Source organism: Heterodontus francisci, unplaced genomic scaffold (assembly GCF_036365525.1).
Source record: "Heterodontus francisci isolate sHetFra1 unplaced genomic scaffold, sHetFra1.hap1 HAP1_SCAFFOLD_1014, whole genome shotgun sequence".
In the NCBI taxonomy this organism is placed as follows: Eukaryota; Metazoa; Chordata; class Chondrichthyes; order Heterodontiformes; family Heterodontidae; genus Heterodontus; species Heterodontus francisci.
In genome coordinates, this window is record NW_027140780.1 from 125,261 (window position 1) to 149,111 (window position 23,851).

The window sequence follows — 23,851 nt, forward strand, 5'->3', positions numbered from 1 at the left end:
CTAGGATGACCGGCCTGGACGTCGCCAGCAGCAGTGGGAGCTGCTGGAAGACGGTCAGCCGCTCGCTGCGTTGTACCGGGGCGTACACGTTGATCAACCGGAGCGGAGCGTTGTTGTACATCACGTCTGCTACGAGGAGGCGGCCGCCCACCACCTCCTTAACTTCGGAGATGGTGAAGTTACCTCCCCGCAGCAGAATACCCAGGCCGGAGGAACGGCAGTCATTACCCCCCGACCAGATCGATGGCCCGTGGGACCACCATCGCGACCACTGCCTGTAGGTGCTGAGGTGTGGTATTCCACACTCCTGCAGAAACAGTAGGTCAGCTTTGACCTTGGCAAGGTAATCCAAGGTTGAAACACATCGCGTAGTCGATTTAATGCTACGCACATTAATGGAAGCAATTCTTACACCCATTTTTTACTAAAAATTAGTTGTTGCTTCCCATACCATTTGTCCTCGCTAGTCCCAGTCCTTCCCCTTCGGGATGTTCCTGCATACCCATCGTATGCGCAAGCAGTTTCACGTTGGTTGGGCTCAGAAACCCCTCCTGATTTTTCCTGCAGGGTTTGTGCCGCTCGGGTGACATCGGGGGGGTCTTGTAGGCAGAGAGGATTGGGTTGTCCACAGCTGCTTCCATCTGTTCCTCCTCGAAAACATCACAGCTCCCGGTCTCCCGGAGCTCAGGTGCGCCAGACGTGTCTTTGCTCCCGGTGTCCTGGAGCTGAGATGCGTTGGCCACGTCGTTACGTGTGGGGCATTGGGGTTGGGGCACGCTGGGCCCATCACAGCTTCCAGTGCCCGGGGGCTGGGATGCTTTATCATCCATCTCGGAGTTCTGCCGCCTCTTTTGAAGGGGCTGTCGTTCCAGCATTTCCCCGTCCAGTGAAGAGGAGTTGTTGCAGTCTGATTCAGAAGAGAGCCTCCTCTTGCCACTGGTTTGGGTGGTGGCTTTGGGATGTTTTTTCTTTGTGGTTTTCCTCTGGACCACTTGCCACTGACCTGTTTGTCCATCTGCTGCCTCCTCCTCCATTGATTCTGTCTGTGGGGGAGGGGTTTCCGGGCGCTGGGTAGGTGCTGGGTCGTTGGTTTCAGCCGCCTCCCCTTCCTTCTCAGGTTGAAGTTCCTCACTGCGGAGAAGGTTACTGGTCTCCTTTCGAACAGCGGATGCCTTCGTCGAACCTTCGCCCGGCCATTCCTTGGACCTTGCCGCCTGAGCATAGTTGAGACAACGTTTGGGACAGGTCTTGTAGAGATGGCCTGCCGCACCGCACAAGTTGCAACACTTAGTCTGCTTACAGTCCTTGGTCTGATGGCCTTCCTCCTTGCAGTTCTTGCAAACAACCGTGCTGCAGTTGGCTGCCATGTGACCAGATTTGCCACAGGTGCGGCAAACTCTGGGCTGCCCAGCGTAGACCAAGAAGCCTCGACTTCCCCCGATAGCGAAGCTGGAGGGAGGGTGGATGATGGCTCCACTGGGATCTACCTTCAAGGTCACCTTGACCTGCCGCTTGCTGGTCCAGATCCCAAAGGGGTCCTTGACATCAGTGCTGCTGCCGGCCACCTCGACGTACCTGGCGAGAAAGGTGAGTACATCCACCACCGGAACATGGGGGTTGTAGAGGTGAATCGTCACCACCCGGTCCCGTTGTGACGGAAGCGTGAAGAGCGGCTCCGCTGTGAGGATCGACAGTGGCGCCCGGTCCCCTTTCTCCTTGAACGCCTTCAGGAACTTGATGCATCCCGCCACGCTCCGGAACGTCACGTCGAAGTATCCACTGCTGGGGAAATCCTGCAGGCAGAAGACGTCCGTCGCTTGAAATCCGCAGCAATCAAAGAGAATTTTCTTGATGAAGAAGGTGCGATCGACCGGTGCATCTCCTTCCTTGTCCTTCACGACCACCCGGACGGTGTTGCGCACTCCCTGGCCCGAAGCTCGAAAATTGGTTATAGCCATTTTACTCAAAGCTTCCCCAGGATCAAAAGGCAATGATCATGGTCTCTTCTCAATCAAATAAGCACTGATAAGAACAGATACTACACTTGATCTTAGCCAAAAGGCCGAGAAGCGATGGCCCTAAAACTGCGTTTGCTGCGCGCGTCAGGCCCGGCGTGCGGCCTCTACGTCAAAGTAGCCGCCGGGTGGGCGAGCCTCGGGCGAAAGAGGCGACGGCGGGCGGTCTTTGAGCCAGAGCTCCTTTTGTTGCCGGGCCTTGCAAGCAGAAAGGAAAGCACGCGTGCATGCCACGCGCAGCCATTCCTTGCGCTTCTGCGCGAGGCATTGCGCAGGAATAACGACAACCACGCGCGCTAGGCAGCAAAGGGCGGCCTGCAACTGCAGGGCAATCCAACAGGGGGCAGCGTAGCGCCCACGGAAAACTGCAGCAAAGTCAGCAGCGCCGTCACTATTGCGAATTCTATTTTTCAGCAGGGGTCTCGCCCCCATGGAGGGGGGAAGCTGCACCGCTCCTGGAAACACTGCAATACCAGGTGGATGCATGGAGTGGACGGGGCAAGCCCCTGTTCCATCTCCCTGTCCCAAAAATCAATTTAATATTTGGTCCCCAGATAGGGGACGTATCAGATATTAAACTGATAAGAACAGATTTTTTTTTTTATTTCCAAAATATACTTTATTCATAAAAATCTGTAAAAATTACATTGCCAAACAGTTTCCAAACAGCACGAAAAAATACAAACATTGCAAAAGAGATCAGTTTCTTTCAATAATGTCATGAGTTTCTTCCCAACCCTTCCGTTTCACAATTGTCATGTCAATTACAGTTTTACATTTACAGCAATTGAGAATATTAACGATACAGTTCGAAAGGCTTCCCATGGTTCCAGCCCCTCACTCCAGCTTGGTGGGGGAACCTTACACTGTGGTCTTTCCCCATTGAGCCTTTGCTGCGGCTGCCCCAAGCTTTAGTGCGTCCCTCAGCACGTAGTCCTGGACCTTGGAATGTGCCAGTCTGCAACATTCGGCGGTGGACAACTCTTTGCGCTGGAAGACCAGCAAGTTTCGGGCAGACCAAAGGGCGTCTTTCACCGAATTGATAGCCCTCCAGCAGCAGTTGATGTTTGTCTCGGTGTGCGTCCCTGGGAACAACCCGTAGAGCACAGACTCCTGTGTTACAGAGCTGCTTGGGATGAACCTTGACAAAAACCACTGCATCTCTTTCCACACCTGCTTTGCAAAGGCACATTCCAGGAGGAGGTGGGCGACCGTCTCTTCCCCACCACAGCCAACGCGGGGGCACTGTGCGGAGGGGGCGAGACTTCGGGTGTGCATGAAGGATCTGACGGGGAGGGCCCTTCTCACCACCAGCCAAGCTACGTCTTGGTGCTTGTTTGAAAGTTCTGGTGATGAGGCATTCCGCCAAATGACTTTGACGGTCTGCTCGGGGAACCATCCGACAGGATCCACCGTTTCCTTTTCCCGTAGGGCCTTGAGGACATTCCGTGCAGACCACTGCCTGATGGACCGGTGGTCAAAGGTGTTTTTCCGCAGAAACTGCTCCATGAAGGATAGGTGGTACGGCGCCGCCCAACTGCACGGAGCGTTCCGCGGCAATGTGACCAGGCCCATCCTTCGCAACACCGGGGACAGATAGAACCTCAGCACGTAGTGACACTTGGAGTTTGCGTACTGGGGATCTACACATAGCTTGATGCAGCCGCACACGAAGGTGGTCATCAGGATGAGGGCCACGTTGGGTACATTTTTCCCGCCCATGTCCAGAGATTTGAACATCGTGTCCCTCCGGACCCGGTCCATTTTAGATCCCCAGACGAAGCGGAAAATGGCTCGGGTGACTGCCACGGCGCAGGAGTGGGGTATGGGCCAGACCTGCGCCACGTAGAGCAACAACGTGAGCGCCTCGCACCTGATGACCAGGTTCTTACCCACAATGGAGAGAGATCGCTGCCCCCACATGCCCAACTTTTGTCGTACCTTGGCTACTCGCTCCTCCCATGTTTTGGTGCACGCCCCGGCCCTTCCGAACCATATCCCCAGCACCTTCAGGTAATCTGACCTGACGGTGAAGGGGACAAAGGATCGGTCAGCCCAGTTCCCAAAGAACATGGCCTCGCTCTTGCCGTGGTTAACTTTGGCTCCCGAGGCCAGTTCGAACTGGTCGCAGATGCTCATCAGTCTGCGCACGGACAGCGGATCCGAGCAGAAGACGGCGACGTCATCCATGTACAGGGAGGTTTTGACCTGAGTGCCTCCGCTGCCTGGGATTGTCACCCCTCTTATGCTCGCATCCTTCCTAATAGACTCAGCAAAGGGTTCAATACAGCAAACAAACAAGACCGGGGACAGAGGACAGCCCTGTCTGACTCCAGATTTGATCGGGAAACTTTCAGATTCCCACCCGTTGATTGACACTGCGCTACTGATGTTTGTGTAGAGCAGTTGGATCCAATTGCAGATTCCCTCCCCAAACCCCATTTTGGAAAGCACGTCCATCATGTAGGTGTGCGATATCCTGTCAAAAGCCTTCTCCTGGTCCAGGCTGATGAGGCAGGTGTCCACCCTCCTGTCCCGTACGTAGGCAATCGTATCCCTGAGTAGCGCGAGGCTATCAGAGATCTTCCTGCCGGGTACAGTACAGGTCTGATCGGGGTGAATCACCAGCTCCAGAGCAGACTTGACTCGACTGGCTATGACTTTGTAAGCACTGATAAGAACAGACACTACACTTGATCTTAGCCAAAAGGCCGAGAAGCGATGGCCGTAAAACTGCGTTTGCTGCGCGCGTCAGGCCCGGCGTGCGGCCTCTACGTCAAAGTAGCCGCCGGGTGGGCGAGCCTCGGGCGAAAGAGGCGACGGCGGGCGGTCTTTGAGCCAGAGCTCCTTTTGTTGCCGGGCCTTGCAAGCAGAAAGGAAAGCACGCGTGCATGCCACGCGCAGCCATTCCTTGCGCTTCTGCGCGAGGCATTGCGCAGGAAAAAAGACAACCGCGCGCGCTGGGCAGCAAAGGGCGGCCTGCAACTGCGGGGCAATCCAACAGGGGGCAGCGTAGCGCCCACGGAAAACTGCAGCAAAGTCAGCCGAGCAGCAGTGCCGTCACTATTGCGAATTCTATTTTTCGGCAGGGGTCTCGCCCCCATGGAGGGGGGAAGCTGCACCGCTCCTGGAAACACTGCAATACCAGGTGGATGCATGGAGTGGACGGGGCAAGCCCCTGTTCCATCTCCCTGTCCCAAAAATCAATTTAATATTTGGTCCCCAGATAGGGGACGTATCAGATATTAAACTGATAAGAACAGATACTACACTTGATCTTAGCCAAAAGGCCGAGAAGCGATGGCCGTAAAACTGCGTTTGCTGCGCGCGTCAGGCCCGGCGTGCGGCCTCTACCACAAAGTAGCCGCCGGGTGGGCGAGCCGAGGGCGAAAGAGGCGACGGCGGGCGGTCTTTGAGCCAGAGCTCCTTTTGTTGCCGGGCCTTGCAAGCAGAAAGGAAAGCACGCGTGCATGCCACGCGCAGCCATTCCTTGCGCTTCTGCGCGAGGCATTGCGCAGGAATAACGACAACCACGCGCGCTAGGCAGCAAAGGGCGGCCTGCAACTGCGGGGCAATCCAACAGGGGGCAGCGTAGCGCCCACAGAAAACTGCAGCAAAGTCAGCAGCGCCGTCACTATTGCGAATTCTATTTTTCAGCAGGGGTCTCGCCCCCATGGAGGGGGGAAGCTGCACCGCTCCTGGAAACACTGCAATACCAGGTGGATGCATGGAGTGGACGGGGCAAGCCCCTGCTCCATCTCCCTGTCCCAAAAATCAATTTAATATTTGGTCCCCAGATAGGGGACGTATCAGATATTAAACTGATAAGAACAGATACTACACTTGATCTTAGCCAAAAGGCCGAGAAGCGATGGCCCTAAAACTGCTTTTGCTGCGCGCGTCAGGCCCGGCGTGCGGCCTCTACGTCAAAGTAGCCGCCGGGTGGGCGAGCCTCGGGCGAAAGAGGCGACGGCGGGCGGTCTTTGAGCCAGAGCTCCTTTTGTTGCCGGGCCTTGCAAGCAGAAAGGAAAGCACGCGTGCATGCCACGCGCAGCCATTCCTCGCGCTTCTGCGCGAGGCATTGCGCAGGAATAACGACAACCACGCGCGCCAGGCAGCAAAGGGCGGCCTGCAACTGCGGGGCAATCCAACAGGGGGCAGCGTAGCGCCCACGGAAAACTGCAGCAAAGTCAGCCGAGCAGCAGCGCCGTCACTATTGCGAATTCTATTTTTCGGCAGGGGTCTCGCCCCCATGGAGGGGGGAAGCTGCACCGCTCCTGGAAACACTGCAATACCAGGTGGATGCATGGAGTGGACGGGGCAAGCCCCTGTTCCATCTCCCTGTCCCAAAAATCAATTTAATATTTGGTCCCCAGATAGGGGACGTATCAGATATTAAACTGATAAGAACAGATACTACACTTGATCTTAGCCAAAAGGCCGAGAAGCGATGGCCGTAAAACTGCGTTTGCTGCGCGCGTCAGGCCCGGCGTGCGGCCTCTACCACAAAGTAGCCGCCGGGTGGGCGAGCCTCGGGCGAAAGAGGCGACGGCGGGCGGTCTTTGAGCCAGAGCTCCTTTTGTTGCCGGGCCTTGCAAGCAGAAAGGAAAGCACGCGTGCATGCCACGCGCAGCCATTCCTTGCGCTTCTGCGCGAGGCATTGCGCAGGAATAACGACAACCACGCGCGCTAGGCAGCAAAGGGCGGCCTGCAACTGCGGGGCAATCCAACAGGGGGCAGCGTAGCGCCCACAGAAAACTGCAGCAAAGTCAGCAGCGCCGTCACTATTGCGAATTCTATTTTTCAGCAGGGGTCTCGCCCCCATGGAGGGGGGAAGCTGCACCGCTCCTGGAAACACTGCAATACCAGGTGGATGCATGGAGTGGACGGGGCAAGCCCCTGCTCCATCTCCCTGTCCCAAAAATCAATTTAATATTTGGTCCCCAGATAGGGGACGTATCAGATATTAAACTGATAAGAACAGATACTACACTTGATCTTAGCCAAAAGGCCGAGAAGCGATGGCCCTAAAACTGCTTTTGCTGCGCGCGTCAGGCCCGGCGTGCGGCCTCTACGTCAAAGTAGCCGCCGGGTGGGCGAGCCTCGGGCGAAAGAGGCGACGGCGGGCGGTCTTTGAGCCAGAGCTCCTTTTGTTGCCGGGCCTTGCAAGCAGAAAGGAAAGCACGCGTGCATGCCACGCGCAGCCATTCCTCGCGCTTCTGCGCGAGGCATTGCGCAGGAATAACGACAACCACGCGCGCCAGGCAGCAAAGGGCGGCCTGCAACTGCGGGGCAATCCAACAGGGGGCAGCGTAGCGCCCACGGAAAACTGCAGCAAAGTCAGCCGAGCAGCAGCGCCGTCACTATTGCGAATTCTATTTTTCGGCAGGGGTCTCGCCCCCATGGAGGGGGGAAGCTGCACCGCTCCTGGAAACACTGCAATACCAGGTGGATGCATGGAGTGGACGGGGCAAGCCCCTGTTCCATCTCCCTGTCCCAAAAATCAATTTAATATTTGGTCCCCAGATAGGGGACGTATCAGATATTAAACTGATAAGAACAGATACTACACTTGATCTTAGCCAAAAGGCCGAGAAGCGATGGCCGTAAAACTGCGTTTGCTGCGCGCGTCAGGCCCGGCGTGCGGCCTCTACCACAAAGTAGCCGCCGGGTGGGCGAGCCTCGGGCGAAAGAGGCGACGGCGGGCGGTCTTTGAGCCAGAGCTCCTTTTGTTGCCGGGCCTTGCAAGCAGAAAGGAAAGCACGCGTGCATGCCACGCGCAGCCATTCCTTGCGCTTCTGCGCGAGGCATTGCGCAGGAATAAAGACAACCGCGCGCGCTGGGCAGCAAAGGGCGGCCTGCAACTGCGGGGCAATCCAACAGGGGGCAGCGTAGCGCCCACGGAAAACTGCAGCAAAGTCAGCAGCGCCGTCACTATTGCGAATTCTATTTTTCAGCAGGGGTCCCGCCCCCATGGAGGGGGGAAGCTGCACCGCTCCTGGAAACACTGCAATACCAGGTGGATGCATGGAGTGGACGGGGCAAGCCCCTGCTCCATCTCCCTGTCCCAAAAATCAATTTAATATTTGGTCCCCAGATAGGGGACGTATCAGATATTAAACTGATAAGAACAGATTTTTTTTTTTTTTTTCCAAAATATACTTTATTCATAAAAATCTGTAAAAATTACATTGCCAAACAGTTTCCAAACAGCACCAAAAAATACAAACATTGCAAGGGAGATCAGTTTCCTTCAATACTGTCATGAATTTCTTCCCAACCCTTCCGTTTCACAATTGTCATGTCAATTACAGTTTTACATTTACAGCAATTCAGAATATTAACGATACAGTTCGAGGGGCTTCCCATGGTTCCAGCCCCTCAGTCCAGCTTGGTGGGGGAACCTTACACTGTGGTCTTTCCCCATTGAGCCTTTGCTGCGGCTGCCCCAAGCTTTAGTGCGTCCCTCAGCACGTAGTCCTGGACCTTGGAATGTGCCAGTCTGCAACATTCGGTGGTGGACAACTCTTTGCGCTGGAAGACCAGCAAGTTTCGGGCAGACCAAAGGGCGTCTTTCACCGAATTGATAGTCCTCCAGCAGCAGTTGATGTTTGTCTCGGTGTGCGTCCCTGGGAACAGCCCGTAGAGCACAGACTCCTGTGTTACAGAGCTGCTTGGGATGAACCTTGACAAAAACCACTGCATCTCTTTCCACACCTGCTTTGCAAAGGCACATTCCAGGAGGAGGTGGGCGACCGTCTCTTCCCCACCACAGCCAACGCGGGGGCACTGTGCGGAGGGGGCGAGACTTCGGGTGTGCATGAAGGATCTGACGGGGAGGGCCCTTCTCACCACCAGCCAAGCTACGTCTTGGTGCTTGTTTGAAAGTTCTGGTGATGAGGCATTCCGCCAAATGACTTTGACGGTCTGCTCGGGGAACCATCCGACAGGATCCACCGTTTCCTTTTCCCGTAGGGCCTTGAGGACATTCCGTGCAGACCACTGCCTGATGGACCGGTGGTCAAAGGTGTTTTTCCGCAGAAACTGCTCCACGAAGGATAGGTGGTACGGCGCCGCCCAACTGCACGGAGCGTTCCGCGGCAATGTGACCAGGCCCATCCTTCGCAACACCGGGGACAGATAGAACCTCAGCACGTAGTGACACTTGGAGTTTGCGTACTGGGGATCTACACATAGCTTGATGCAGCCGCACACGAAGGTGGTCATCAGGATGAGGGCCACGTTGGGTACATTTTTCCCGCCCATGTCCAGAGATTTGAACATCGTGTCCCTCCGGACCCGGTCCATTTTAGATCCCCAGACGAAGCGGAAAATGGCTCGGGTGACTGCCACGGCGCAGGAGTGGGGTATGGGCCAGACCTGCGCCACGTAGAGCAACAACGTGAGCGCCTCGCACCTGATGACCAGGTTCTTACCCACAATGGAGAGAGATCGCTGCCCCCACATGTCCAACTTTTGTCGTACCTTGGCTACTCGCTCCTCCCATGTTTTGGTGCACGCCCCGGCCCTTCCGAACCATATCCCCAGCACCTTCAGGTAATCTGACCTGACGGTGAAGGGGACAAAGGATCGGTCAGCCCAGTTCCCAAAGAACATGGCCTCGCTCTTGCCGTGGTTAACTTTGGCTCCCGAGGCCAGTTCGAACTGGTCGCAGATGCTCATCAGTCTGCGCACGGACAGCGGATCCGAGCAGAAGACGGCGACGTCATCCATGTACAGGGAGGTTTTGACCTGAGTGCCTCCGCTGCCTGGGATTGTCACCCCTCTTATGCTCGCATCCTTCCTAATAGACTCAGCAAAGGGTTCAATACAGCAAACAAACAAGACCGGGGAAAGAGGACAGCCCTGTCTGACTCCAGATTTGATCGGGAAACTTTCAGATTCCCACCCGTTGATTGACACTGCGCTACTGATGTTTGTGTAGAGCAGTTGGATCCAATTGCAGATTCCCTCCCCAAACCCCATTTTGGAAAGCACGTCCATCATGTAGGTGTGCGATATCCTGTCAAAAGCCTTCTCCTGGTCCAGGCTGATGAGGCAGGTGTCCACCCTCCTGTCCCGTACGTAGGCGATCGTATCCCTGAGTAGCGCGAGGCTATCAGAGATCTTCCTGCCGGGTACAGTACAGGTCTGATCGGGGTGAATCACCAGCTCCAGAGCAGACTTGACTCGACTGGCTATGACTTTGGACAGAATCTTGTAATCAACATTAAGCAGTGAGATGGGCCGCCAATTTCTGATTTCTACCCTCTCCCCCTTCTGCTTGTAAATGAGGGTGATGATGCCTTTTCTCATGGATTCTGACATGCTACCGGCCAGGAGCATACTCTCGTATACTTCCAGCAGGTCCGGGCCGACCCAGTCCCACAGGGCCGAGTACAACTCGACCGGTAAGCCGTCGCTCCCGGGAGTTTTACTCGCCTCGAAAGACTCGACGGCCTTTGTCAGCTCGTCCAGAGTTAGCGGCTTGTCCAGTCCCTCCCTCCTGCTGTCATCTAAGACCTCTGTGATAGATGACAGGAAGGACTGGGAGGCTCTGCTGTCTGTGGGCTTCGCGTCATACAGCCCAGCATAAAAGGATTTGCTGATCCTTAGTATGTCGGACTGCGAAGACGTTACCGAGCCATCTTCTTCCTTCAGGCTGCTGATAACAGAGCTCTCTCTGTGTACCTTTTGGAAGAAGTAACGCGAGCACGTCTCATCCTGCTCGATGGAGCGGACTCTGGACCGGAAGATGATCTTGGAGGCCTCCTTGGCAAAGAGCGAGGCCTGCTGGCTCTTCACCTCTTGGAGGTCCTCCTTGACCTCGACCCCCATTGACTGCAACCGGAGTAGATTTTGCATAATTTTCTGGAGTCGGGACAGTTCCCTCTGTCTCTCTCTCGCCTTCTGAACACCTTTGTGGATGAAGAACCTCTTGATGTTCTCCTTAATCGCTTCCCACCAGTGAACTGGAGACTCAAAGAGGGGTTTCACGGTCCTCCAACCATTGTAATCCCTTTTGAGTTCCTCAACGTTCTCTGGGGTCAGCAGTGTCGCATTGAGCTTCCACGTCCCTCTGCCAACCCGCTGGTCGTCCTGTAAGTGACAGTCGGCCAGTAAGAGGCAGTGGTCGGAGAAGAACACCGGCTTGACGTCGGTGGATCCGACCGTGACAGCACGGGAAACAAACAGGAAGTCAATCCTGGAACGGGCAGACCCGTCCGATCTTGACCATGTGTATCTGCGCTGCGCTCCGTCTGCAGGTTTGCTGAAGACGTCGTGCAGTTTGGCATCCTTAACTGTTTCTACTAGGAATCTGGACGTAGCGTCCAGTTTTCTGTCGTCACTGCCGGATCGTCCAGCCGCATCGATGATGCAGTTGAAGTCACCGCCTAGGATGACCGGCCTGGACGTCGCCAGCAGCAGTGGGAGCTGCTGGAAGACGGTCAGCCGCTCGCTGCGTTGTACCGGGGCGTACACGTTGATCAACCGGAGCGGAGCGTTGTTGTACATCACGTCTGCTACGAGGAGGCGGCCGCCCACCACCTCCTTAACTTCGGAGATGGTGAAGTTACCTCCCCGCAGCAGAATACCCAGGCCGGAGGAACGGCAGTCATTACCCCCCGACCAGATCGATGGCCCGTGGGACCACCATCGCGACCACTGCCTGTAGGTGCTGAGGTGTGGTATTCCACACTCCTGCAGAAACAGTAGGTCAGCTTTGACCTTGGCAAGGTAATCCAAGGTTGAAACACATCGCGTAGTCGATTTAATGCTACGCACATTAATGGAAGCAATTCTTACACCCATTTTTTACTAAAAATTAGTTGTTGCTTCCCATACCATTTGTCCTCGCTAGTCCCAGTCCTTCCCCTTCGGGATGTTCCTGCATACCCATCGTATGCGCAAGCAGTTTCACGTTGGTTGGGCTCAGAAACCCCTCCTGATTTTTCCTGCAGGGTTTGTGCCGCTCGGGTGACATCGGGGGGGTCTTGTAGGCAGAGAGGATTGGGTTGTCCTCAGCTGCTTCCATCTGTTCCTCCTCGAAAACATCACAGCTCCCGGTCTCCCGGAGCTCAGGTGCGCCAGACGTGTCTTTGCTCCCGGTGTCCCGGAGCTGAGATGCGTTGGCCACGTCGTTACGTGTGGGGAATTGGGGTTGGGGCACGCCGGGCCCATCACAGCTTCCAGTGCCCGGGGGCTGGGATGCTTGATCATCCATCTCGGAGTTCTGCCGCCTCTTTTGAAGGGGCTGTCGTTCCAGCATTTCCCCGTCCAGTGAAGAGGAGTTGTTGCAGTCTGATTCAGAAGAGAGCCTCCTCTTGCCACTGGTTTGGGTGGTGGCTTTGGGATGTTTTTTCTTTGTGGTTTTCCTCTGGACCACTTGCCACTGACCTGTTTGTCCATCTGCTGCCTCCTCCTCCATTGATTCTGTCTGTGGAGGAGGGGTTTCCGGGCGCTGGGTAGGTGCTGGGTCGTTGGTTTCAGCCGCCTCCCCTTCCTTCTCAGGTTGAAGTTCCTCACTGCGGAGAAGGTTGCTGGTCTCCTTTCGAACAGCGGACGCCTTCGTCGAACCTTCGCCCTGCCATTCCTTGGACCTTGCCGCCTGAGCATAGCTGAAACAACGTTTGGGGCAGGTCTTGTAGAGATGGCCTGCCGCACCGCACAAGTTGCAACACTTAGTCTGCTTACAGTCCTTGGTCTGATGGCCTTCCTCCTTGCAGTTCTTGCAAACAACCGTGCTGCAGTTGGCTGCCATGTGACCAGATTTGCCACAGGTGCGACAAACTCTGGGCTGCCCAGCGTAGACCAAGAAGCCTCGACTTCCCCCGATAGCAAAGCTGGAGGGAGGGTGGATGATGGCTCCACTGGGATCTACCTTCAAGGTCACCTTGACCTGCCGCTTGCTGGTCCAGATCCCAAAGGGGTCCTTGACATCAGTGCTGCTGCCGGCCACCTCGACGTACCTGGCGAGAAAGGTGAGTACATCCACCACCGGAACATGGGGGTTGTAGAGGTGAATCGTCACCACCCGGTCCCGTTGTGACGGAAGCGTGAAGAGCGGCTCCGCTGTGAGGATCGACAGTGGCACCCGGTCCCCTTTCTCCTTGAACGCCTTCAGGAACTTGATGCATCCCGCCACGTTCCGGAACGTCACGTCGAAGTATCCACTGCTGGGGAAATCCTGCAGGCAGAAGACGTCCGTCGCTTGAAATCCGCAGCAATCGAAGAGAATTTTCTTGATGAAAAAGGTGCGATCGACCGGTGCATCTCCTTCCTTGTCCTTCACGACCACCCGAACGGTGTTGCGCACTCCCTGGCCCGAAGCTCGAAAATTGGTTATAGCCATTTTACTCAAAGCTTCCCCAGGATCAAAAGGCAATGATCATGGTCTCTTCTCAATCAAATAAACACTGATAAGAACAGATACTACACTTGATCTTAGCCAAAAGGCCGAGAAGCGATGGCCCTAAAACTGCGTTTGCTGCGCGCGTCAGGCCCGGCGTGCGGCCTCTACGTCAAAGTAGCCGCCGGGTGGGCGAGCCTCGGGCGAAAGAGGCGACGGCGGGCGGTCTTTGAGCCAGAGCTCCTTTTGTTGCCGGGCCTTGCAAGCAGAAAGGAAAGCACGCGTGCATGCCACGCGCAGCCATTCCTCGCGCTTCTGCGCGAGGCATTGCGCAGGAATAACGACAACCACGCGCGCCAGGCAGCAAAGGGCGGCCTGCAACTGCGGGGCAATCCAACAGGGGGCAGCGTAGCGCCCACGGAAAACTGCAGCAAAGTCAGCCGAGCAGCAGCGCCGTCACTATTGCGAATTCTATTTTTCGGCAGGGGTCTCGCCCCCATGGAGGGGGGAAGCTGCACCGCTCCTGGAAACACTGCAATACCAGGTGGATGCATGGAGTGGACGGGGCAAGCCCCTGCTCCATCTCCCTGTCCCAAAAATCAATTTAATATTTGGTCCCCAGATAGGGGACGTATCAGATATTAAACTGATTTTTTTTTTTTTTTTTTCCCAAAATATACTTTATTCATAAAAATCTGTAAAAATTACATTGCCAAACAGTTTCCAAACAGCACGAAAAAATACAAACATTGCAAAAGAGATCTGTTTCTTTCAATAATGTCATGAGTTTCTTCCCAACCCTTGCGTTTCACAATTGTCATGTCAATTACAGTTTTACATTTACAGCAATTGAGAATATTAACGATACAGTTCGAGGGGCTTCCGATGGTTCCAGCCCCTCAGTCCAGCTTGGTGGGGGATCCTTACACTGTGGTCTTTCCCCATTGAGCCTTTGCTGCGGCTGCCCCAAGCTTTAGTGCGTCCCTCAGCACGTAGTCCTGGACCTTGGAATGTGCCAGTCTGCAACATTCGGTGGTGGACAACTCTTTGCGCTGGAAGACCAGCAAGTTTCGGGCAGACCAAAGGGCGTCTTTCACCGAATTGATAGTCCTCCAGCAGCAGTTGATGTTTGTCTCGGTGTGCGTCCCTGGGAACAGCCCGTAGAGCACAGACTCCTGTGTTACAGAGCTGCTTGGGATGAACCTTGACAAAAACCACTGCATCTCTTTCCACACCTGCTTTGCAAAGGCACATTCCAGGAGGAGGTGGGCGACCGTCTCTTCCCCACCACAGCCAACGCGGGGGCACTGTGCGGAGGGGGCGAGACTTCGGGTGTGCATGAAGGATCTGACGGGGAGGGCCCTTCTCACCACCAGCCAAGCTACGTCTTGGTGCTTGTTTGAAAGTTCTGGTGATGAGGCATTCCGCCAAATGACTTTGACGGTCTGCTCGGGGAACCATCCGACAGGATCCACCGTTTCCTTTTCCCGTAGGGCCTTGAGGATATTCCGTGCAGACCACTGCCTGATGGACCGGTGGTCAAAGGTGTTTTTCCGCAGAAACTGCTCCACGAAGGATAGGTGGTACGGCGCCACCCAACTGCACGGAGCGTTCCGCGGCAATGTGACCAGGCCCATCCTTCGCAACACCGGGGACAGATAGAACCTCAGCACGTAGTGACACTTGGAGTTTGCGTACTGGGGATCTACACATAGCTTGATGCAGCCGCACACGAAGGTGGTCATCAGGATGAGGGCCACGTTGGGTACATTTTTCCCGCCCTTGTCCAGAGATTTGAACATCGTGTCCCTCTGGACCCGGTCCATTTTAGATCCCCAGACGAAGCGGAAAATGGCTCGGGTGACTGCCACGGCGCAGGAGTGGGGTATGGGCCAGACCTGCGCCACGTAGAGCAACAACGTGAGCGCCTCGCACCTGATGACCAGGTTCTTACCCACAATGGAGAGAGATCGCTGCCCCCACATGCCCAACTTTTGTCGTACCTTGGCTACTCGCTCCTCCCATGTTTTGGTGCACGCCCCGGCACTTCCGAACCATATCCCCAGCACCTTCAGGTAATCTGACCTGACGCTGAAGGGGACAAAGGATCGGTCAGCCCAGTTCCCAAAGAACATGGCCTCGCTCTTGCCGTGGTTAACTTTGGCTCCCGAGGCCAGTTCGAACTGGTCGCAGATGCTCATCAGTCTGCGCACGGACAGCGGATCCGAGCAGAAGACGGCGACGTCATCCATGTACAGGGAGGTTTTGACCTGAGTGCCTCCGCTGCCTGGGATTGTCACCCCTCTTATGCTCGCATCCTTCCTAATAGACTCAGCAAAGGGTTCAATACAGCAAACAAACAAGACCGGGGACAGAGGACAGCCCTGTCTGACTCCAGATTTGATCGGGAAACTTTCAGATTCCCACCCGTTGATTGACACTGCGCTACTGATGTTTGTGTAGAGCAGTTGGATCCAATTGCAGATTCCCTCCCCAAACCCCATTTTGGAAAGCACGTCCATCATGTAGGTGTGCGATATCCTGTCAAAAGCCTTCTCCTGGTCCAGACTGATGAGGCAGGTGTCCACCCTCCTGTCCCGTACGTAGGCGATCGTATCCCTGAGTAGCGCGAGGCTATCAGAGATCTTCCTGCCGGGTACAGTACAGGTCTGATCGGGGTGAATCACCAGCTCCAGAGCAGACTTGACTCGACTGGCTATGACTTTGGACAGAATCTTGTAATCAACATTAAGCAGTGAGATGGGCCGCCAATTTCTGATTTCTACCCTCTCCCCCTTCTGCTTGTAAATGAGGGTGATGATGCCTTTCCTCATGGATTCTGACATGCTACCGGCCAGGAGCATACTCTCGTATACTTCCAGCAGGTCCGGGCCGACCCAGTCCCACAGGGCCGAGTACAACTCGACCGGTAAGCCGTCGCTCCCGGGAGTTTTACTCGCCTCGAAAGACTCGACGGCCTTTGTCAGCTCGTCCAGAGTTAGCGGCTTGTCCAGTCCCTCCCTCCTGCTGTCATCTAAGACCTCTGTGATAGATGACAGGAAGGACTGGGGGGCTCTGCTGTCTGTGGGCTTCGCGTCATACAGCCCAGCATAAAAGGATTTGCTGATCCTTAGTATGTCGGACTGCGAAGACGTTACCGAGCCATCTTCTTCCTTCAGGCTGCTGATAACAGAGCTCTCTCTGTGTACCTTTTGGAAGAAGTAACGCGAGCACGTCTCATCCTGCTCGATGGAGCGGACTCTGGACCGGAAGATGATCTTGGAGGCCTCCTTGGCAAAGAGCGAGGCCTGCTGGCTCTTCACCTCTTGGAGGTCCTCCTTGACCTCGACCCCCATTGACTGCAACCGGAGTAGATTTTGCATAATTTTCTGGAGTCGGGACAGTTCCCTCTGTCTCTCTCTCGCCTTCTGAACACCTTTGTGGATGAAGAACCTCTTGATGTTCTCCTTAATCGCTTCCCACCAGTGAACTGGAGACTCAAAGAGGGGTTTCACGGTCCTCCAACCTTTGTAATCCCTTTTGAGTTCCTCAACGTTCTCTGGGGTCAGCAGTGTCACATTGAGCTTCCACGTCCCTCTGCCAACCCGCTGGTCGTCCTGTAAGTGACAGTCGGCCAGTAAGAGGCAGTGGTCGGAGAAGAACACCGGCTTGACGTCGGTGGATCCGACCGTGACAGCACGGGACACAAACAGGAAGTCAATCCTGGAACGGGCAGACCCGTCCGATCTTGACCATGTGTATCTGCGCTGCGCTCCGTCTGCAGGTTTGCTGAAGACGTCGTGCAGTTTGGCATCCTTAACTGTTTCTATGAGGAATCTGGACGTAGCGTCCAGTTTTCTGTCGTCACTGCCGGATCGTCCAGCCGCATCGATGATGCAGTTGAAGTCACCGCCTAGGATGACCGGCCTGGACGTCGCCAGCAGCAGTGGGAGCTGCTGGAAGACGGTCAGCCGCTCGCTGCGTTGTACCGGGGCGTACACGTTGATCAACCGGAGCGGAGCGTTGTTGTACATCACGTCTGCTACGAGGAGGCGGCCGCCCACCACCTCCTTAACTTCGGAGATGGTGAAGTTACCTCCCCGCAGCAGAATACCCAGGCCGGAGGAACGGCAGTCATTACCCCCCGACCAGATCGATGGCCCGTGGGACCACCATCGCGACCACTGCCTGTAGGTGCTGAGGTGTGGTATTCCACACTCCTGCAGAAACAGTAGGTCAGCTTTGACCTTGGCAAGGTAATCCAAGGTTGAAACACATCGCGTAGTAGATTTAATGCTACGCACATTAATGGAAGCAATTCTTACACCCATTTTTTACTAAAAATTAGTTGTTGCTTCCCATACCATTTGTCCTCGCTAGTCCCAGTCCTTCCCCTTCGGGATGTTCCTGCATACCCATCGTATGCGCAAGCAGTTTTACGTTGGTTGGGCTCAGAAACCCCTCCTGATTTTTCCTGCAGGTTTTGTGCCGCTCGGGTGACATCGGGGGGGTCTTGTAGGCAGAGAGGATTGGGTTGTCCTCAGCTGCTTCCATCTGTTCCTCCTCGAAAACATCACAGCTCCCGGTCTCCCGGAGCTCAGGTGCGCCAGACGTGTCTTTGCTCCCGGTGTCCCGGAGCTGAGATGCGTTGGCCACGTCGTTACGTGTGGGGAATTGGGGTTGGGGCACGCCGGGCCCATCACAGCTTCCAGTGCCCGGGGGCTGGGATGCTTGATCATCCATCTCGGAGTTCTGCCGCCTCTTTTGAAGGGGCTGTCGTTCCAGCATTTCCCCGTCCAGTGAAGAGGAGTTGTTGCAGTCTGATTCAGAAGAAAGCCTCCTCTTGCCACTGGTTTGGGTGGTGGCTTTGGGATGTTTTTTCTTTGTGGTTTTCCTCTGGACCACTTGCCACTGACCTGTTTGTCCATCTGCTGCCTCCTCCTCCATTGATTCTGTCTGTGGAGGAGGGGTTTCCGGGCGCTGGGTAGGTGCTGGGTCGTTGGTTTCAGCCGCCTCCCCTTCCTTCTCAGGTTGAAGTTCCTCACTGCGGAGAAGGTTGCTGGTCTCCTTTCGAACAGCGGACGCCTTCGTCGAACCTTCGCCCGGCCATTCCTTGGACCTTGCCGCCTGAGCATAGCTGAGACAACGTTTGGGGCAGGTCTTGTAGAGATGGCCTGCCGCACCGCACAAGTTGCAACACTTAGTCTGCTTACAGTCCTTGGTCTGATGGCCTTCCTCCTTGCAGTTCTTGCAAACAACCGTGCTGCAGTTGGCTGCCATGTGACCAGATTTGCCACAGGTGCGACAAACTCTGGGCTGCCCAGCGTAGACCAAGAAGCCTCGACTTCCCCCGATAGCGAAGCTGGAGGGAGGGTGGATGATGGCTCCACTGGGATCTACCTTCAAGGTCACCTTGACCTGCCGCTTGCTGGTCCAGATCCCAAAGGGGTCCTTGACATCAGTGCTGCTGCCGGCCACCTCGACGTACCTGGCGAGAAAGGTGAGTACATCCACCACCGGAACATGGGGGTTGTAGAGGTGAATCGTCACCACCCGGTCCCGTTGCGATGGAAGCGTGAAGAGCGGCTCCGCTGTGAGGATCGACAGTGGAGCCCGGTCCCCTTTCTCCTTGAACGCCTTCAGGAACTTGATGCATCCCGCCACGTTCCGGAACGTCACGTCGAAGTATCCACTGCTGGGGAAATCCTGCAGGCAGAAGACATCCGTCGCTTGAAATCCGCAGCAATCGAAGAGAATTTTCTTGATGAAGAAGGTGCGATCGACCGGTGCATCTCCTTCCTTGTCCTTCACGACCACCCGAACGGTGTTGCGCACTCCCTGGCCCGAAGCTCGAAAATTGGTTATAGCCATTTCACTCAAAGCTTCCCCAGGATCAAAAGGCAATGATCATGGTCTCTTCTCAATCAAATAAGCACTGATAAGAACAGATACTACACTTGATCTTAGCCAAAAGGCCGAGAAGCGATGGCCGTAAAACTGCGTTTGCTGCGCGCGTCAGGCCCGGCGTGCGGCCTCTACGTCAAAGTAGCCGCCGGGTGGGCGAGCCTCGGGCGAAAGAGGCGACGGCGGGCGGTCTTTGAGCCAGAGCTCCTTTTGTTGCCGGGCCTTGCAAGCAGAAAGGAAAGCACGCGTGCATGCCACGCGCAGCCATTCCTTGCACTTCTGCGCGAGGCATTGCGCAGGAATAACGACAACCACGCGCGATGGGCAGCAAAGGGCGGCCTGCAACTGCGGGGCAATCCAACAGGGGGTAGCGTAGCGCCCACGGAAAACTGCAGCAAAGTCAGCAGCGCCGTCACTATTGCGAATTCTATTTTTCAGCAGGGGTCTCGCCCCCATGGAGGGGGGAAGCTGCACCGCTCCTGGAAACACTGCAATACCAGGTGGATGCATGGAGTGGACGGGGCAAGCCCCTGCTCCATCTCCCTGTCCCAAAAATCAATTTAATATTTGGTCCCCAGATAGGGGACGTATCAGATATTAAACTGATAAGAACAGATTTTTTTTTTTTTTTATTTCCAAAATATACTTTATTCATAAAAATCTGTAAAAATTACATTGCCAAACAGTTTCCAAACAGCACCAAAAAATACAAACATTGCAAGGGAGATCAGTTTCCTTCAATACTGTCATGAGTTTCTTCCCAACCCTTCCGTTTCTCAATTGTCATGTCAATTACAGTTTTACATTTACAGCAATTCAGAATATTAACGATACAGTTCGAGGGGTTTCCCATGGATCCAGCCCCTCAGTCTAGCTTGGTGGGGGAACCTTACACTGTGGTCTTTCCCCATTGAGCCTTTGCTGCGGCTGCCCCAAGCTTTAGTGCGTCCCTCAGCACGTAGTCCTGGACCTTGGAATGTGCCAGTCTGCAACATTCGGTGGTGGACAACTCTTTGCGCTGGAAGACCAGCAAGTTTCGGGCAGACCAAAGGGCGTCTTTCACCGAATTGATAGTCCTCCAGCAGCAGTTGATGTTTGTCTCGGTGTGCGTCCCTGGGAACAGCCCGTAGAGCACAGACTCCTGTGTTACAGAGCTGCTTGGGATGAACCTTGACAAAAACCACTGCATCTCTTTCCACACCTGCTTTGCAAAGGCACATTCCAGGAGGAGGTGGGCGACCGTCTCTTCCCCACCACAGCCAACGCGGGGGCACTGTGCGGAGGGGGCGAGACTTCGGGTGTGCATGAAGGATCTGACGGGGAGGGCCCTTCTCACCACCAGCCAAGCTACGTCTTGGTGCTTGTTTGAAAGTTCTGGTGATGAGGCATTCCGCCAAATGACTTTGACGGTCTGCTCGGGGAACCATCCGACAGGATCCACCGTTTCCTTTTCCCGTAGGGCCTTGAGGACATTCCGTGCAGACCACTGCCTGATGGACCGGTGGTCAAAGGTGTTTTTCCGCAGAAACTGCTCCACGAAGGATAGGTGGTACGGCACGTCCCAACTGCACGGAGCGTTCCGCGGCCATGTGACCAGGCCCATCCTTCGCAACACCGGGGACAGATAGAACCTCAGCACGTAGTGACACTTGGAGTTTGCGTACTGGGGATCTACACATAGCTTGATGCAGCCGCACACGAAGGTGGTCATCAGGATGAGGGCCACGTTGGGTACATTTTTCCCGCCCATGTCCAGAGATTTGAACATCGTGTCCCTCCGGACCCGGTCCATTTTAGATCCCCAGACGAAGCGGAAAATGGCTCGGGTGACTGCCACGGCACAGGAGTGGGGTATGGGCCAGACCTGCGCCACGTAGAGCAACAACGTGAGCGCCTCGCACCTGATGACCAGGTTCTTACCCACAATGGAGAGAGATCGCTGCCCCCACATGCCCAACTTTTGTCGTACCTTGGCTACTCGCTCCTCCCATGTTTTGGTGCACGCCCCGGCCCTTCCGAACCATATCCCCAGCACCTTCAGGTAATCTGACCTGACGGTGAAGGGGACAAAGGATCGGTCAGCCCAGTTCCCAAAGAACATGGCCTCGCTCTTGCCGTGGTTAACTTTGGCTCCCGAGGCCAGTTCGAACTGGTCGCAGATGCTCATCAGTCTGCGCACGGACAGCGGATCCGAGCAGAAGACGGCGACGTCATCCATGTACAGGGAGGTTTTGACCTGAGTGCCTCCGCTGCCTGGGATTGTCACCCCTCTTATGCTCGCATCCTTCCTAATAGACTCAGCAAAGGGTTCAATACAGCAAACAAACAAGACCGGGGACAGAGGACAGCCCTGTCTGACTCCAGATTTGATCGGGAAACTTTCAGATTCCCACCCGTTGATTGACACTGCGCTACTGATGTTTGTGTAGAGCAGTTGGATCCAATTGCAGATTCCCTCCCCAAACCCCATTTTGGAAAGCACGTCCATCATGTAGGTGTGCGATATCCTGTCAAAAGCCTTCTCCTGGTCCAGGCTGATGAGGCAGGTGTCCACCCTCCTGTCCCGTACGTAGGCGATCGTATCCCTGAGTAGCGCGAGGCTATCAGAGATCTTCCTGCCGGGTACAGTACAGGTCTGATCGGGGTGAATCACCAACTCCAGAGCAGACTTGACTCGACTGGCTATGACTTTGGACAGAATCTTGTAATCAACATTAAGCAGTGAGATGGGCCGCCAATTTCTGATTTCTACCCTCTCCCCCTTCTGCTTGTAAATGAGGGTGATGATGCCTTTTCTCATGGAATCTGACATGCTACCGGCCAGGAGCATACTCTCGTATACTTCCAGCAGGTCCGGGCCGACCCAGTCCCACAGGGCCGAGTACAACTCGACCGGTAAGCCGTCGCTCCCGGGAGTTTTACTCGCCTCGAAAGACTCGACGGCCTTTGTCAGCTCGTCCAGAGTTAGCGGCTTGTCCAGTCCCTCCCTCCTGCTGTCATCTAAGACCTCTGTGATAGATGACAGGAAGGACTGGGAGGCTCTGCTGTCTGTGGGCTTCGCGTCATACAGCCCAGCATAAAAGGATTTGCTGATCCTTAGTATGTCGGACTGCGAAGACGTTACCGAGCCATCTTCTTCCTTCAGGCTGCTGATAACAGAGCTCTCTCTGTGTACCTTTTGGAAGAAGTAACGCGAGCACGTCTCATCCTGCTCGATGGAGCGGACTCTGGACCGGAAGATGATCTTGGAGGCCTCCTTGGCAAAGAGCGAGGCCTGCTGGCTCTTCACCTCTTGGAGGTCCTCCTTGACCTCGACCCCCATTGACTGCAACCGGAGTAGATTTTGCATAATTTTCTGGAGTCGGGACAGTTCCCTCTGTCTCTCTCTCGCCTTCTGAACACCTTTGTGGATGAAGAACCTCTTGATGTTCTCCTTAATCGCTTCCCACCAGTGAACTGGAGACTCAAAGAGGGGTTTCATGGTCCTCCAACCTTTGTAATCCCTTTTGAGTTCCTCAACGTTCTCTGGGGTCAGCAGTGTCACATTGAGCTTCCACGTCCCTCTGCCAACCCGCTGGTCGTCCTGTAAGTGACAGTCGGCCAGTAAGAGGCAGTGGTCGGAGAAGAACACCGGCTTGACGTCGGTGGATCCGACCGTGACAGCACGGGACACAAACAGGAAGTCAATCCTGGAACGGGCAGACCCGTCCGATCTTGACCATGTGTATCTGCGCTGCGCTCCGTCTGCAGGTTTGCTGAAGACGTCGTGCAGTTTGGCATCCTTAACTGTTTCTATGAGGAATCTGGACGTAGCGTCCAGTTTTCTGTCGTCACTGCCGGATCGTCCAGCCGCATCGATGATGCAGTTGAAGTCACCGCCTAGGATGACCGGCCTGGACGTCGCCAGCAGCAGTGGGAGCTGCTGGAAGACGGTCAGCCGCTCGCTGCGTTGTACCGGGGCGTACACGTTGATCAACCGGAGCGGAGCGTTGTTGTACATCACGTCTGCTACGAGGAGGCGGCCGCCCACCACCTCCTTAACTTCGGAGATGGTGAAGTTACCTCCCCGCAGCAGAATACCCAGGCCGGAGGAACGGCAGTCATTACCCCCCGACCAGATCGATGGCCCGTGGGACCACCATCGCGACCACTGCCTGTAGGTGCTGAGGTGTGGTATTCCACACTCCTGCAGAAACAGTAGGTCAGCTTTGACCTTGGCAAGGTAATCCAAGGTTGAAACACATCGCGTAGTAGATTTAATGCTACGCACATTAATGGAAGCAATTCTTACACCCATTTTTTACTAAAAATTAGTTGTTGCTTCCCATACCATTTGTCCTCGCTAGTCCCAGTCCTTCCCCTTCGGGATGTTCCTGCATACCCATCGTATGCGCAAGCAGTTTTACGTTGGTTGGGCTCAGAAACCCCTCCTGATTTTTCCTGCAGGTTTTGTGCCGCTCGGGTGACATCGGGGGGGTCTTGTAGGCAGAGAGGATTGGGTTGTCCTCAGCTGCTTCCATCTGTTCCTCCTCGAAAACATCACAGCTCCCGGTCTCCCGGAGCTCAGGTGCGCCAGACGTGT

The 23,851-nt window shown here is 55.2% G+C and overlaps 5 non-coding genes and 8 pseudogenes across 5 annotated transcripts; all 13 read right to left on the reverse strand.

The window, feature by feature from the left end:
* Positions 1 to 1,965: 1,965 nt before the first annotated feature.
* Positions 1,966 to 2,074, reverse strand: LOC137361056 (U2 spliceosomal RNA; annotated as a pseudogene).
* A 380-nt stretch (positions 2,075 to 2,454) lies between these two features.
* Positions 2,455 to 2,631, reverse strand: LOC137361019 (U2 spliceosomal RNA; annotated as a pseudogene).
* A 1,927-nt stretch (positions 2,632 to 4,558) lies between these two features.
* Positions 4,559 to 4,738, reverse strand: LOC137361073 (U2 spliceosomal RNA; annotated as a pseudogene).
* A 388-nt stretch (positions 4,739 to 5,126) lies between these two features.
* LOC137361113 (U2 spliceosomal RNA) lies at positions 5,127 to 5,317 on the reverse strand. Its single transcript, XR_010972094.1, has one exon. It is a non-coding gene; the product is annotated as a U2 spliceosomal RNA (small nuclear RNA).
* Positions 5,318 to 5,697: 380 nt separating this feature from the next.
* Positions 5,698 to 5,888, reverse strand: LOC137360948 (U2 spliceosomal RNA). The gene has a single exon (XR_010971981.1). It is a non-coding gene; the product is annotated as a U2 spliceosomal RNA (small nuclear RNA).
* A 388-nt stretch (positions 5,889 to 6,276) lies between these two features.
* LOC137361114 (U2 spliceosomal RNA) lies at positions 6,277 to 6,467 on the reverse strand. Its single transcript, XR_010972095.1, has one exon. It is a non-coding gene; the product is annotated as a U2 spliceosomal RNA (small nuclear RNA).
* A 380-nt stretch (positions 6,468 to 6,847) lies between these two features.
* Positions 6,848 to 7,038, reverse strand: LOC137360949 (U2 spliceosomal RNA). Its single transcript, XR_010971982.1, has one exon. It is a non-coding gene; the product is annotated as a U2 spliceosomal RNA (small nuclear RNA).
* A 388-nt stretch (positions 7,039 to 7,426) lies between these two features.
* Positions 7,427 to 7,617, reverse strand: LOC137361115 (U2 spliceosomal RNA). The gene has a single exon (XR_010972096.1). It is a non-coding gene; the product is annotated as a U2 spliceosomal RNA (small nuclear RNA).
* A 380-nt stretch (positions 7,618 to 7,997) lies between these two features.
* LOC137361027 (U2 spliceosomal RNA) lies at positions 7,998 to 8,175 on the reverse strand (annotated as a pseudogene).
* Positions 8,176 to 13,375: 5,200 nt separating this feature from the next.
* LOC137361045 (U2 spliceosomal RNA) lies at positions 13,376 to 13,484 on the reverse strand (annotated as a pseudogene).
* A 388-nt stretch (positions 13,485 to 13,872) lies between these two features.
* Positions 13,873 to 14,043, reverse strand: LOC137361043 (U2 spliceosomal RNA; annotated as a pseudogene).
* A 5,200-nt stretch (positions 14,044 to 19,243) lies between these two features.
* Positions 19,244 to 19,352, reverse strand: LOC137361055 (U2 spliceosomal RNA; annotated as a pseudogene).
* A 380-nt stretch (positions 19,353 to 19,732) lies between these two features.
* LOC137361031 (U2 spliceosomal RNA) lies at positions 19,733 to 19,913 on the reverse strand (annotated as a pseudogene).
* Positions 19,914 to 23,851: the final 3,938 nt, after the last annotated feature.